At 47.2% G+C, this 15,331-nt stretch overlaps 1 protein-coding gene and 1 pseudogene across 17 annotated transcripts in view; one reads left to right on the top strand and one right to left on the bottom strand.

Annotated features, from left to right (window-relative positions):
• CHL1 (cell adhesion molecule L1 like) overlaps positions 1-15,331 on the top strand; it is a 176,330-nt gene that overhangs the window by 35,921 nt on the left and 125,078 nt on the right. The window lies entirely within an intron of this gene.
• LOC100345025 (small ribosomal subunit protein uS10 pseudogene) lies at positions 4,316-4,760 on the bottom strand (annotated as a pseudogene).

Raw genomic sequence — 15,331 nt, 5'->3', positions numbered from 1 at the left:
GGCACAGTGTGTGCCGTGTCCCTCGGCTGGAGGACAAGAGGGGCTTTTCTTCACAGTTCTTAAGGGTGGGGTTCTCTCCGGGGCACTGCCATCTGTTGATAACTTCTCTGTGTACCTTTTGGAACAAAGCCAAAAGACTTCCAGATAATGCACAGAAAGGGAGTGAGGTTGCTGGAATCTTTGTTTTTTTCTTTTCTCAGTGCCAAAGATGTTGTAGTTTTGTATATCCACTTGGTAATCTTCTGAGTGATTTTATCCAAATATGGCAACTAGTTTGCAAAAATCTTTGTTGTTCGACCCAATGACTAACAGAAAACCTTAGCCTTGCCAAGGTGTGTTCAAGGGACGCCATTAGGAAACAAGGTTGTCAGCAGTCTATCTACCTGGGGAGCCAGTTCTTGAGTCATCTTGGAATTAACAGTGAAAGGATTGTGTACGCTGGTTGGGAGACTTACTTCTCACGCAAGGGAGCCTTGATGTGACCGCACCTGGGAGAGAGAGGGCAGGCGCATGCCCACCCTGTGATTCAGAGGTCTGGTGTCTGAGTGCTTCCTGATGCAGCTCCCTTGCACCAGCCCACATTGTTGTGCCAAGAAAGGTTGGTTCCAGCAGCAGACAAAAGCAAGTGGCTGTGGTGTAGCAGCTGTGGAAGACGGCCGAGGGGAGTCTCGCAGACTGTGGCCTGCTGCAGAGTAGCTCCTGAGAGAACACGTGGCAGTCATTCTTCCCAGGAGCCGGGTGATTTGTGGCTGCTTGTCCCTCCTCTCTGCTTCTGTTACCCATGGTGGAAATTTACAAGATCCCGCTTTTAGCAACAGAGCAAGGCAATGCTTGGTTATTCGGCTGGGAATTTGGGGGGCGTATGGGGAGAAAGAAAAAAATTAAATCAGTGTTTTTAGCAGAGAAAAGATGGAAGTTAATTTAACGATGGGTTCTTAGAGGAAATTATTTCTAAAATTACAAGTTTCAAATCTCTCTGTAGGTGCTGTAAGCGGCAAACAATGATCCTGTCTTAACCCTGCGAACATTTCACAGAGGAACTGGGGGGACTTCACTTAGGTAACAGTATTTCCCTCAGTCAGTAGCTCTGTGTTTTTGCTGTATTTAGATCTTGCAGTGCCTTGTACAGAAGTAACCGGCGGCTCCCAGTAGCTGTGAGGCAGATGTATGGTGTTGGGTTCTTAGGGCTCCAGCAAAACGCTGACTTGGTTCTGAAAGAGCAAACCCTCACCTTGTTGCTTGTTCACTGGCTTTGCAGGCTGAAAGTGACATCTTGATGATGTTTGTCTAAATGTTACTTTTAATAGAAATGGGATCAGAGGTCGTTGGTATCTTAGCAGACTGGAAGCTTTGGAGAGGAGGCCTGAATCTTCAGGGTCAAACAGAGCTTGCCCGTTGGTTGCGAGAAGGCTTCCAGCCTCAGTTACTTCCTGGATCCACGTGAAATCTGACCTGAGGTCTCCTTTGGCTTTTTTTCACATTCTTTGGGTGAAACCAGGCTGCATCACAACCAAGTGCAGAGGTTGGATCAGTGAGAAGAGGTCCACTTGGGGAGGTCAGGCAGAGCCGTGTGGCTGCGCACAGCTGTCCAGCTTCTACCTGCTCTGCCTGGATTATGTTGGCAGTTCTTATCACTGCTTGTTTATTTTGGTAAATGTCAGCGTTTAGCGTTTAGTATCATTATTAGTATTTAAACACAAAGTGATTTGTGGGGAGGAGGAAGTAGTTTTTTGTCAATGATATGAAAGAAAGAATTGTTTTCTTTTTACCTTCTCAAGACCACATTTTGTCCCCAAGAGGATGTGACTCTTGAAATGGTGATGCTCTTTGGTGCGTGTGGAATTTGGGTTTCGGTGGTGAGCGGGGCCTTGGTGAATCTGAGGCAGTGAGGACAAGTGGGAGGGAGCTCTGGGGCCTTCACGCAGAGTTGCCTCCTTTAGTAGCAGCCGGGAAGCAGCCACCAGGAGCTGTGTGTGCCTGGCACGACTTCTGCCCGGTGCGCCCCCCACTGGCAGGGCATGGCCCGCCAGGTGTTCAGGGGCTCCCTTGGGGCTGGCGCTAAGCTAGGTACCCCGCACAGACTTTCCAGCTGCAGGTAACCTGCAGGCCTGTGAGGAGATTTAGACACACTGGTAAACCCTTCCTGAAAGCCTCTGATGAGAATTGTTTGTGAGGGGCACCCTTGCTCCAGTTCACACCTCCATGACCTCACTGTGACCTTGTTCCTGAGTGACTGGAGTGACTCTCTGGTGCAAGACTAGCGTGAAATGCAGCACTGAATCAGGAAGTGTTTAAAGACGTGATCATGCCCCCCGGAGGAACTGTGGCTAGAGCTGTGTCACGGTGATTATTAATAATTGTGTTTGCTGATATGAAGGTGGGTGGAAACCCACCAAGCATGCTGCTTACTTGTCACCACAATCCTTCCCTTTATTTTATTGAATCATATTTATTTTTTGAGTTCCTCTTAGTGATTGAACAGATCATGATTTTATTCTACAAAACAAGCTTCTTTGCGATGGGTTTTCCTGGTGGGATTTGAGAAGTCGGCATGAGGCCTCCAGGTGAGGGGGTTGTTGTCCTGGAGCGAGCACTCCATCTTTGATTTTCCTTTAAGAATCTTTGGTATTTTTCCCCTTACTACATCGTCTCGCAAGGATTCTTCTTTAGTCTCTGATTAGACTATGGCACAACACTGATTTTTGTTTTCTATGTTTCAGTACCCTAATTTGAGCTTATTTAGAGCACAACCTGCAGTCTCAGTGTTAGAAATGTGGAGATGGAGTTTGTGACTGTCGGAGGACCATGCATTTCACTCATTGCCATACTGATCCATCATTTATACAACATGGGGTTGTGCACCCGTCTCAGCAGGAGGCCGAGGTGGGTGAGGATGGAGACTGTTTCTGTGGAGAAGTCCATGGTGACACCTGTGCAGTGTGTGTCACCTGGGCACATGCTGGCACTGGTTGGTGGGGCTTATCTCTAGCTCTGCTCCTCCTCCTGGCTCCTGGGATTGGACGGCTTCTTCTACCCCAACAGCCAGACTACATGTCCTTTCATTATGGAAGAGAGTGTAGTGGTTTTCATTCAAGTCTCAGTGAAGTGCTATGTGGGAGAGGATCGTAGCTGCCTCTCCTGGTAGGTCTATGATTTTTTCTTTTTACTAGAGGTGTGGATTATTTTCCAGTGACTCTCCATCTGTATCAGAGACATTTGTATGCCTGGTTAGAGCAGTAACTGCCCTACTTTGTGAATGTCTCAGTACAGTGAGCTGCACACACAGCACAAATGCAGCCTGCAGGGCAGGTCTCCGGCTGTACACGCCTTACACACAGGTGCAATGAGCTCTTTACACATTTGTCTCATGGACTTGTCTTTGAGGGCAAGATTCAGGCCAAACTACAGTGAGTACAGACCCACTTCAGGAAGATGGGGAGGGGAAGAGAAAAAGGAGGAATGGAGTGAGTGAGGGAGAGAGGCTCCTGATCCATCATGCCTAGGACCCCTCTGTGCTGACAGTCCCTGGACTGCTTCTCTGAATCCCGTGCTCCTCTTGGTCTTCAGTGGCACTGGCCCTCGGTCCCCATGTCTGCCAGAGCTCCGACACCTGTGTCGGTGCTGGCCTGTGACTCACTCCCTCAGGACGTTAGGAAATGGAGGTGTGAGGTAGTTTTGTGTGCGTTGTTTACAATGGAAATCTCTCCTCAAGTGTGCTAAGTGGAAGCCAAGACTCTCCTCAGAAAAAAGTGCCTCTGTTGGGTAATTAGCGTGCTTTCCCACATGCGTGAAAGATCTAGTCGATGCTGGACGAATGCACAAGTAAGGAATGTTTCCCATGTCGAATGATGACACCAGAGGTACCCTTTCTCTGTTCCCAAGATAAGAGCACCTCAGAGCTAGTTTCATGCCCTGGCTCCCAAATCAGTCACTCCTGTCTGTATTTGAGGCTCACAGCTTTTAAATATTCATGGGCTGTTATGTTTCTTTATTGTTGTTGAGGCACTTCAGGGACATTCAGAAGGTGGCTGAGTACTCCATTGTCTTCCTAATTCTCTTGGCTGTGCTTTGGATTACCTCCCATTTGCATGCATAATTTTGGTAGTGAGGTGCCAAAAATTCACTTGTTTTAACTGGAGTCTTATTGAAGTGCTTTTTCTCAAATCTTGGACACAAATCAATGTGATTTCCAGGCATGAAAATTCAGTGAGGACTCCAAAAGGGAAGCTGAGATAGATCAGCATGTGTTATAATGCTATAGGTGGTTTGTTTTTTTTAACAAGTGGTAGTCAATTTATTCAAACAGTCGGTTGGCTTAGGCATCTGCAGTGGTGACGTCAGCTTCTGCTCCCGGCTCAATGCTGATGGCAGTGATCTGTTTCAGTCTCAGAAGGGCTGTGCAATCAATGAGCCGTTTATGGGTTCTCACCTGGAACCGGTCACACGTCTTAGAACCTTCACCACAGGGGTTTTCCTTGTAGTGATCCGCAGTGTCTTGCAGTGTCTTGGTAGGTATCCGAACAGGTCCTTTCACTTTCAGATTCTTCTCCTTTGCTCCTCTGATCAAGTCAGCACACACCTTCTCCAGGACTTGACATTGCGGCTGGTCAGGGTGATCCTAATTCGGTGAATGGCCACCTCTGGTTCCACGGGCGTCTTTCTGGTGTCTTTAAAAGCCATGGCTGCGGTGCGGCTTCCTGACCGACTTGTTTCTCGGTGAGTCAGGAGCAGGAGCGGACGCAAACACGCTCCGCACCTAAGGCTACCGCGTCGTCTTCAGAAAGGTATAGGTGGTTTTTAAGATACTAGGCATCTCAGAACTCTAAAGATTATCAAATGAGCTCTTACATTTTTAAGGCTAGGTTTGGAATAATTTTACAGGTTTTTTTTTTTTTTTTCAATCTTGTAAGTCTGTGAGTTTTCCTTAATAAATGATATATGACGAACAGCACATTTGATGTGCACAATCAGGTCTGGACTCAAGCACCTGCAGGATCAAGGTCACAGACCTTGATTACCTCCAGAATTTACCCGATGTCCCTTTGTTTTTGTTGGGTTGTAAGATTTCAATAAGTTTGGATTCTGTCCTCTTTGGTTTCTTTCTTTGCAAATTCAGAAGGCAGAATTGGTTTATCAAGAGGAAGACAATTGCTATCGTATTACAGAGAAAAGACTTAATACAGAACATTAAGTGCAGAAAGATGCTGAAACCAGAAAATATGGGCCATTTCTTTCATAAGCAACTTCTGGATCTTATGCTGATATTTCAAAGGGTTGCTCAAGTAGCAGTTGGACAATAAAATAATAAGTTTTGAAAATATATAACACAAGTACTAGACAAATGATTGAGAGCAAAGTCCAAGAAAGGGAGAAAACTTTCCTCTACAAAATGCTGTTTTTGCCCCAAGACAAGCCACACTAGGGAAATATCACATATGTCACGGACACAGTCACGGATGTCTCCACGAACAGAAAGTTTTATTAGACTCCACATGTGTGCACATATTTGAGGCCTTGAGAAAGAAGTGAAGAAATGCATGAGAGTTGTCTCCCACCCCGACAGGGCAGGCACCACTCAGGCCTGGTGATAATACAGGGCAGTCAGAAGCTGTCAAAGCCTGGGCTGAGCTCAGTCACTGTCCTGAGTGGTCCTGCAGTGGAAGATGAGTGCTTCCACAAACACCTTAAGCTACAGGACAGACAAAAGCAGAGAACAGACAGGGGAAGAAGAACAAATGCCTCTGGCTCCCAAAGAAAGTGTGGTCTCCCTTGTGCACTGTGAAAGAAGAAATGAGCCTTTTTGTGGGATTCTGGAGTTCTCCCTTTGCAGTCCTGAGAAGCTGGCGCTGTGCTTCCATAGGCACACGTTAGGATTCTTTTCACAACTGCAAACGGCAGTTGAATAGTTTCATATTTGAGAGACTATAGCCTAGTGAATTTATTTCAGAGTTATCTGTACTAAAATGTTAGTTATTAGTTTCTCATTTACTGGCTATATCAAGATTCATGCAATTTTTGTTGTTTCACTATGAGAGTAGCCAGCTCCTTAAATATCTGAATATTGTGTGGGGGAGGAGAAAATTTTTCCTATTCCCTCTTAGTTTCTGTGCCTGGGCCTGTGAATTATGCTAACAGAAGACAGATTGACAAGAAAAAAGGCACACAAATTTTCTTTGATGTCTCAGTAATTTTTTTTATTTTATGACAGGCAGAGTGGACAGTGAGAGAGAGAGACAGAGAGAAAGGTCTTCCTTTGCCGTTGGTTCACCCTCCAATGGCCACTGCGGCCGGCGTGCTGCGGCCGGCGCACCGCGCTGATCCGATGGCAGGAACCAGGTACTTATCCTGGTCTCCCATGGGGTGCAGGGCCCAAGCACTTGGGCCATCCTCCACTGCACTCCCTGGCCACAGCAGAGAGCTGGCCTGGAAGAGAGGCAACCGGGACAGAATCCGGTGCCCCGACCGGGACTAGAACCTGGTGTGCCGGCGCTGCAAGGCGGAGGATTAGCCTAGTGAGCCGTGGCGCCGGCCTATTAATTTAATTTTAATTTTGGTGTGCATGGAGGCAATCACAGAAAAAGAAATCAAACCCCACAGAAGGGCACAAACACCATTCTGACAAAGGGTGGTCAGTGGTGTGGCCAGGGGTGTCTATGTGTAGGGAACTAACAGAAGACAAGGCTTCTTTTGGTAATTTGTGCAGATCTGTCATTGCTGACTCCTGTCTCCAGGGATGGTGGTGCTGTCTGGGTGGGGAGGGAAGGGGCTATCTTTGCACGGGGGATCCATGTCTTACTCCCTGGCAGATGTGGGAGGGCAAAGACCTCTCTGTGTGTCTTCCGTTCCCTAACTCCCTGCAGCTCACAGTGCCCCTTAGGCCAGCCTGGCTGTGTTCTGATCCCTTCAGTTCCTACACAGCATAGTGTCTTGTCGTGCTTTACATGTTTCATAGAATGCAGAACCTGTGCCATCTGTGAGTGACAGTGAAAGCAAATGTATCTTCTTATTGAGCTTTAGTAGCTCTCCAATTCTCTGATTATTACACACTCTATCAGTTTGTAGGAATTAAGCACTTAAAAACTCCATCCGTTCATTGAATACTTATTTTCCTGTGACTATTAAGAGCCACTAGTCCAGGACATAGTAGCATACAAAGATACAGTTCTTACCTCATGAGGTTTATGGTCGCTTAATACAGACACATGCTATTCAAATGCTCGTGCCAACCAAAGCAAAGCTGCTGCTCTGATGATACGTGCTGGGAGGGACTGCTCAGTGGTTAGACGCCAGTGGTCTGAGAAGGGTTCTCTGGGAGTGAACACCACAGGAAGGAAAGTTGGCAAGAAGGCGAGGCAGGAGCGAGCCGTGTGACTGGAGAACCTGCTTTCAGTGTTGTTGAGATAGACTAGGGGAGGGCGCGTGGAAAATCATTCCAGCTACAGGACAGGGGACAGCATTGTGAATAATTTACCAAGCGAGTAGATTTTAGAACCAGAAAAAAATCTGACTTCTAGCTCAAATTTGGCAACATCTCATTTGAGGATTTTGGACAAATTAATCAATCTCTCTGACCCTCAAGCTCCTGATCAGTAAAGTGGAGATTATGACCCCCCATTTTTTTTTAAAGATTTATTTATTTATTTGAAAGACAGAGTTACACAGAGGCAGAGAGCGAGAGAGAGAGAGAGAGAGAGAGTCTTCTGCTGGTGTACTCCCCAGTTGGCCACAATGGCCAGAGCTGGGCCAATCTGAAGCCAGGAGCCAGGAGTTTCTTCTGGGTCTCCCATGCAGGTACAGGGTCTCAAGCACTTGGGCCATCTTCCACGGCTATCCCAGGCCACTAGCAGGGAGCTGGATCAGAAGTGGAGCAGCTGGGACTTGATCTGGCACCCATATGGGACACTACCACTGCAGATGGAAGCTTTACTCCTATACCACAGATCTGTGAGAATTAACAGTGTCCTAGTCCTCATCATCTTCATCGTCATCATCTTCATCATCATCATGCTGATTTGCAGTGTGACATTAGGTGACACATTTTATCTCTCAGTTTCAGTTCTACACGTGTGGGTGTCAGGTTACCTGCCTTCTGGATTCCTTCCTTAGAAGTTTTGTGATTCTTCCTAAGCAAATTTAAAGCTGACAGTTTAAATCCAGATATTATGGAAACCTATATCCTGGAAGGTTAGGAAAAGTTTTCTTTTGGGAAAACAGACTTTGAAAGAAAAGCATAAATCCACGTTTTAGCAACTTTACTTAGGTTTCTCTAATACACGTTTTAGAAGCTTCTGTGATCTTAGATTAGATTTTATAGCACATATTTCTTCTACTAAAAAGCCTTTAAAATGTTTCTGGGGGATGTCAGTTTCCCATCATGGTTTGTAATTGTCACATTTTTACAGTCCTGTTTAAAATGAATTTAGTTTTTCAGCTAAAAATATCAAGCTGAGTTGGAAATGGAAATCCAAGGACTGTAAAATCGAATGATAGGGGCTGGCACTGTGGTGCAGCAGGTAAAGCCACTGCCTGCAGTGCCGGCATCCCATTTGGGTGCTGGTTTGAGTCCCAGCTGCTCCACTTATGATCCAGCTCTCTACTGTGGCCTAGGAAAGCAGCAGAAGATGGCCCAAGTTCTTGGGCCCCTGCACCCATGTAGGAGACCTGGAAGAAGCTCCTGGCTCTTGGCTTCGGATTGGTTAAGCTTTGGTCATTGTGGCCAACTGGAGAGTGAACCAGCGGCTAGAAGACCTCTCTCTCTCTGCCTTTCCTTCTCTCTCTGTGTAACTCTGCCTTTCAAATAAATAAACAAATATATTTTTTTAAAGAAAACCCAGGGATTGATTATTCAGGGTGAACTATGTATTATTGAGAATCATACATCACACCTCCTTGACCCCCAGGCTGCTGCACACTTCACGTCAGCCTCCTCAGCACACCTATGACACAAGTTAGATCTGGCTGATGGGTAGGTTGCTGCTGGATGGGCCTCCGTGATTACAGCGTTAACTGGCCCTTCATGTTTATTTTCCCTTGTAACATTTCCCATTTTGTCAGCCTTTGTGTGACCTTTCATTTGTGAATGTCTGATTATCAACTTTTGTGTGTGGAAGACTTGTTAGCGTGGATTGAGTAGGATAATGAGGTAATCGTGATAGCTAAGTGTGACTGGTGATGAGCAGAGCTTGGGAGGTGCTGAAGTGGGCTTGCATCTGGCCTCTGGTCTTCCACATCCTGTGTGTGTGTGGAGTGCCCTGATCCGTCTCTGTGAGCCCTAGTTTGTCTCCAGGAAAGAGGGAGTGGTACCACCGACAGCGTTTATATTCTAGCAGATGCATTCACGTGACCGTACTGTCTTCTAGACGAGGGGAAGGCCCAGTGGTATCATCCCTGTTACTCTCACTGTGCCCGTCAGCCACTCATGCTCTTTTAACCAGGTGGATTGAGGGAGAGGCAATGCCCATTTGTGTGCTGAGAGCCGTACCGTGCAGATCACTGAGCTCTAGGGGAACACAGAGCTGACCCCTGAGTGATGCTGACACTCAAGACAGACAGACGATGCCTTGATGGTGTTTGGGCTACTGGGGCCAAGGTCCCTGAGTCTTCTTTGGTCTTCTAGGGAGTCTTTGTGGGCCAGTAAAGCTCCCTCACTTAAATTGGTTTGGTTTGGGTCCTGGGACCCCGATGGAATCCAGTGATACAGTATCTTAAGAGACACATTCTTATGTCCTCCAGGTTAACACTCCTACTAGTGGCATGTTATTACTTGTTTCTTTGTGTTTACTTTGTCTCTCCTCACCACTAAAATATAGGCTCCGTGTGGATAAGGCTTGCTACTGTCGTCCCTCAGTCAGGGATGATCCTGCCACATGGTAGGCTCCTGGGAAAACTAGGCGAATAAATGGGTGAGGTGGGAAAAGAAGCAACAGGCTTTTTTTGTGTGTTTCCTTTTTGTTTCTTATGCTCCCAAACTGAATTTGCACCTGTACCTTTTGCTAAAAGAAAGACATCTTTGACAATTAATGAGAACTTACACTGAGCAAGATACCTCCTTAGACACTGTTCAAGCTGTGAGGTCAGTGGTATTGTCACCATGTTACCATGTGACTGTGGAGAGACAGTGAGGTACTCTCAGTGGTGCTAGTGGGCAGCTCTCAGTGTTAGCCCCATGGTGTCCATCCATCAGTGTCAGCCCTGTGTCAGCCCATCAGTGTCAGCCCTGTGTCAGCACTCTGTCAGCTCTCAGTAGGCTGACACCATCAGTGTCAGCCTTCACTGTCAGCGCATCAATGTCAGCCCTTAGTGTCAGCCCTCAGTGTCACCCTCAGTGTCAGCCCTGTCAGTGTCACCCTCAGTGTCACCCTCAGTGTCAGCCCTGTCAGTGTCGCCCTCAGTGTCACCCTCGTCAGTGTCAGCTCTCAGTGTCACCCTCAGTGTCAGCCTTCAGTGTCAGTCTTGTCAGTGTCACCCTCAGTGTTGCCCTCAGTGTCACCCTCAGTGTCAGCTCTGTCAGTGTCAGCTCTCAGTGTCAGCCCTCAGTGTCACCCTCAGTGTCAGCCCTTTCTGGACACCTCTAAGGACCAGCCTGTCTGCAAGGTCCCTGCAGGGCACACTGAAGTCCTCCCACCCTGCTCCACACTCAACTTCTCTTGTGCCACTTTGGCCCTGCCTACCCCTTCCCATGCAGGGATCATGGGTCCCTCACTAAGAGGCTGGACTCTCTCAGGGACCAGGTTCTCCTCCTGGGCTGCCCCTCTGGACACCAGGTCCTTCCCCAGGGCTGTCTATCTGGAGACCAGTCCCCCTGAGGAGGTGAGCTGGGTCATTGCCATCAGAACTGGGAGCAGATAGCTGCCAGGTGTGAGTTGTGGAAGGTGAGCCATTTTTCAGGGTGTTGAGATGACTCTGAGGCTGGGTGGAGGGAGGCCCGGAAGGACAACAGGCACCAGGCTATGCAAGGCCTTACTGTGTCTTAGTCTCTTTGTGCTGCCAGGGGGAATACGAGACTGGTTATTCATAAAGCACAGGAGTGGATTTCACACATTTCTGTGAGCTGGGAAGTCTGGATCAAGGCAGCTGCACATGGTGGGTGGCTTCCTGTGTGTCCTCATGTGGCGGAGACATGCACTGCCTGCAGCCTTTTTGTAAGGACCCTGACTTGCTCACTAGAGGCCCTCCTGACCTGACCCCTGTGTGAGCGCCCTGTGACTAAACACCCTCACACTGACGACTCCCTTTCAGTACCTGGATTCTGGAGGGGACGCTTTCAGACCCGAGCACCAACAGAACCAGGACTGTCTCTGCCTGAGCCCACCCTGTGTTTGCTGCAGGACCAGCTCACCCCACCCCAGGTACCATGCTGCTGCGCTGGGGGCCCCTTGTTTGCATCTGGAAATCACACTTGAATTCAGGACTTGAGACTATTTTTTCCGTTGCAGTACACTTCACAGATGTTTTCACTCTTTAAAAATGGTACACTGCGGCTCAATAGGCCAATCCTCTGCCTTGCGGCGCCGGCACACCGGTTCTAGTCCCGGTCGGGGCGCCGGATTCTGTCCCGGTTGCCTTTCTTCCAGGCCAGCTCTCTGCTATGGCCAGGAGTGCAGTGGAGGATGGCCCAAGTGCTTGGGCCCTGCACCCCATGGGAGACCAGGAGAAGCACCTGGCTCCTGCCTTCGGATCAGCGCGATGCGCCGGCCGCAGCGCACCGGCTGCGGCGGCCATTGGAGGGTGAACCAACGGCAAAGGAAGACCTTTCTCTCTGTCTCTCTCTCTCACTGTCCACTCTGCCTGTCAAAAAATAAAAATAAAAAAATAAAATAAAAATAAAAAAAATAAAAAAAAGTTTATGGGCTAGATCAGTCCATTTATACCGTATCAGAATAGGGTGAGTTGGCCGGCACTGTGGCTCACTAAGCTAATCCTCTGCCTGTGTCGCCGGCATCCCAGGTTATAATCCTGGTTTGGGCGCCGGTTCTGACCTGGTTGCTCTTCTTCCAGTCCAGCTCCCTGCTGTGGCCCAGGAAGGCAGTGGAGGATGGACCAAGTGCTTGGGCCCTGCACCCGCATGGGAGACTAGGAGGAAGCACCTGGCTCCTGGCTTTGGATCGGCGCAGCACGCCAGCTGTGGCAGCCATTTGGGGAGTGAACCAATGGAAGGAAGACCTTTCTCTCTGTCTCTCTCACTGTCGTCTAACTCTGCCTGTCCAAAAAAAAAAAAAAAAAAAAGAAAAACCAGGGTAAGCAACATTTCCACTTCTTTGCTATTACTTGTGGATTGCAAGCCTGTTTGCCCATCAGTGTATACTGGGCTGTTGTGAGCTATGGTCTCCCCTGTGGTTTGCACACTGGAATCTGTTCCTTCAGTGTAACTCCAGGTGGGTACCTCTTATCCAAACTCCCTGTATCTTCCCACTGCTCCCAGCCTCTAGTAGTCTCCATGTTCTGTGCATATTGAGTCTGTATTTTAGCTCCCACTTAGCGGGGAACACATGCTGTATTTGTCTTTCTCTGTCTGATTTATTTCACTTAATAGACATATCTTCTGGTTCCATCCATTTTGCTGCAAATGACAGGATCTCACTCTTTTTATGACTGACTAATATTCCCTCGTGTATATATACTACAAGTTCTCTATGCATTCATCTGAAATAGACGTCCTAGCTGATCCTGCATATTGGCTACTGTGGTGGAGCAGGTGTCTCCTTGATATGCTGAGTTCTTGTCTTTTGGGTATCTACCCAATAGTGGGGTACCTGGATCCCATGACTGTTCCATTTCTCTGTTTTTGAAGAACTTTCCAGAGTTTTCCACAGTGGCTGCACTCATTTATGTTCCCACCACCATTTCTCCACACCCTTGCTGGCCTTTGTTGCTGTCTATCTTCTTGATAATAGCCATTCTGACAGAGGCAAGATGATATCTCGGTGTGGTTTTGATGTATTTTCTCTGATGCCTGCGATATTGAGCAATTTTTCATATTTATCTTGGTCATTAGTATTTCTTCTTTTGAGAACTGTCTGTTTAAGTCCTCTGCCTACTTGTTAACAGGATTGGTTATTTTGTTATTGTTGAGTTTTTGAGTTATTGATATGTTCTGGATATAAATTCGTTGTCAGATAAGTAGCTTGCAGATATTTTCTCCTGTTCTCTTGGGTGGCTCTTCACTCTGTTGTTTCCGTTACTGCTCAGAAGCTAGTTTTGCTTTGTCTGGTTTTGTTGCCCATTCTTTTGGGGTCTTCTTCAAAACAGCATTGCCTAGTAATTTCTGTTTCAGGTCTTCTATTTAGGTCTTTAATCCATCTTGAGTTGAATTTTTTGGTATATGGTGACTGGTAGAGGTCTGATTTAATTCTTCTACATATGTATAACCAGTTTTGCCAGCACCATTTATTGAAAAGGCTATCCTTTCTCCAATGTGTGTTCTTGGCACCTTTGTCAAAATCAGTTGGTTTTATGTATGTAGATTAATTTCTGGGCTCTCTGTTCCATTCAGTTGATCCATGTGTTGATTTTTATACCAGCACTGTACTTTTTTTTGTTGTTGTTGTTAAGATTTATTTATTTATTTGAAAGGCAGAGTTACAGAGAGGCAGAGGGAGAAGGAGAGGGGGGGAGTGGGAGAGGAGGAGAGAGAGAGAGAGAGAGAGAGAGAGAGAGAGAGAGAGAGGTCTTCCATCCATTGATTCACACCCCAAATGGCTGCAATGGCCGGAACTGAGTCAACCTGAAGCCAGGAGCCAGGAGCTTCTTCTGGGTCTCCCTTGTGGGAGCAGGGGCCCAAGGACTTAGGCCATTTTCCACTGCTTTCCCAAGCCATAACAGAGAGCTGGATTGGAAGTGGCGCAGCCAGGACTCGATCCGGTGTCCATATGGGATGTCGACACTGCAGGCAGCAGCTTTACCTGCCGTGCCACAGTGCCAGCCTCACCATGCTGTTTTAATTACTCTAACTTTGTAGTAGCTTTGAAACCTTTTCATTCTTAATCTTCTCACTGACTTCTTACTGTCATTACAATCTCAAAAAGCAGTTGTTTTCTGGGAAAGATTGGTTTGAGCTGTGTGTTCTCAGTGATCTTTCTATCATGTGAACTTAAAGAGACTCTGTTAGCCACTGAGATGGAGTCCCAGCTGCAGGGGCTCCAGGGCCACATGGAGGACTGCTGAGAGTTTGGTGTCATGTGGGTGATTATGGCTTGCATGTGATACTCACTCAGAAGCGTGGATCACTCAGGTAGTGCTGAGAATTTAGTGAGTCACAGTTGGGTACTGTTGCCATCTCCTTTGAATACCAGTGGTGTGTATGTGTGTTTCCATGTGTGTTTGCATGTGTGTATGTTCATGTACACAAACACTAAATTGCACAGTTATATTCTGTGGAAAAATGTCCAAAAATGTTTCATTTCTGGCATGCATCAGAGCTTAATGGAAGTGAGTTGACATCTGAAATCTGGAAAATGAAGAGATGAATGGGTCCTATTTGAGCTGTAGGCTTAATTTTTTTTCCAGTATTTCCCAGCAACCTAGAACAGAGTCCCAACCTTTGACAGCCTAAATTCATTATCTGTGGCACTTTGTAATGTCAGGAGTCCTGGATGGATCCTCAGTTGGCAGGTGGAGTCTCTTTCCACACCCACCAGCTCCACTATCATGGTGAAGGCTGAGAACTGCTGGTGTGCTACAAGGACCAACAGGACGGTGTTTGTGGATTAAGGATGTGTCTGTCTCATCTACTTCTTGTTCCCCTTTTCATTAGTTCCTGGGGCTCATGCCCAGGAACTGAACGAGCAGTGAATTACCTGGAGTTATCTACAGCATCCACCGCTAATGCTTTCTTCTTTATTTTCTTAGAGCTTTGTTTTAGTACTAAACATGTTTTAAGCTAAGTAAAAGGGTTCCATTCCTCCATGGGTGTATATATATTCGTGGCAAAAGGCAGACAACACAGAATAGCAGTAGTTTTGATAAGTGAATCTAAAAACATAGTGCAGCTTCAACTGGCACATTAGGTCCTGGTGCTTTGTTGGCTCTCCTGCCTAAGCTGCATCATCGCATTGTGCAGAGCCAGGCAAAGCTTTTCCTGTGAGTGATGAGCGGCTGATGAACACCAGGAAGCAGCAACTGTACCTGGTCACTAACACGTGGTGCCCTTGCTTTGGACCAGAGAAGAAGGATTTAGGGTAGCAGTTTTCAACCAGGGGTTGCTTTGCACTTCAGGGAGCATTTGGTGATATTTGGAGACGTTGTCTGTAGTCACAAGAAATGGGAGAGAGGGTTGCATCGCATCAATAGGGGCCAGGGATGTGTGCAATCATCCTGTGATCCCAGGACAAGC

Source organism: Oryctolagus cuniculus, chromosome 10 (genome assembly GCF_051225735.1).
Source record: "Oryctolagus cuniculus isolate XC-2025 breed Fujian yellow rabbit chromosome 10, ASM5122573v1, whole genome shotgun sequence".
Taxonomy (NCBI): domain Eukaryota; kingdom Metazoa; phylum Chordata; class Mammalia; order Lagomorpha; family Leporidae; genus Oryctolagus; species Oryctolagus cuniculus.
This window is presented reverse-complemented; position numbering and strand designations above follow the sequence as displayed.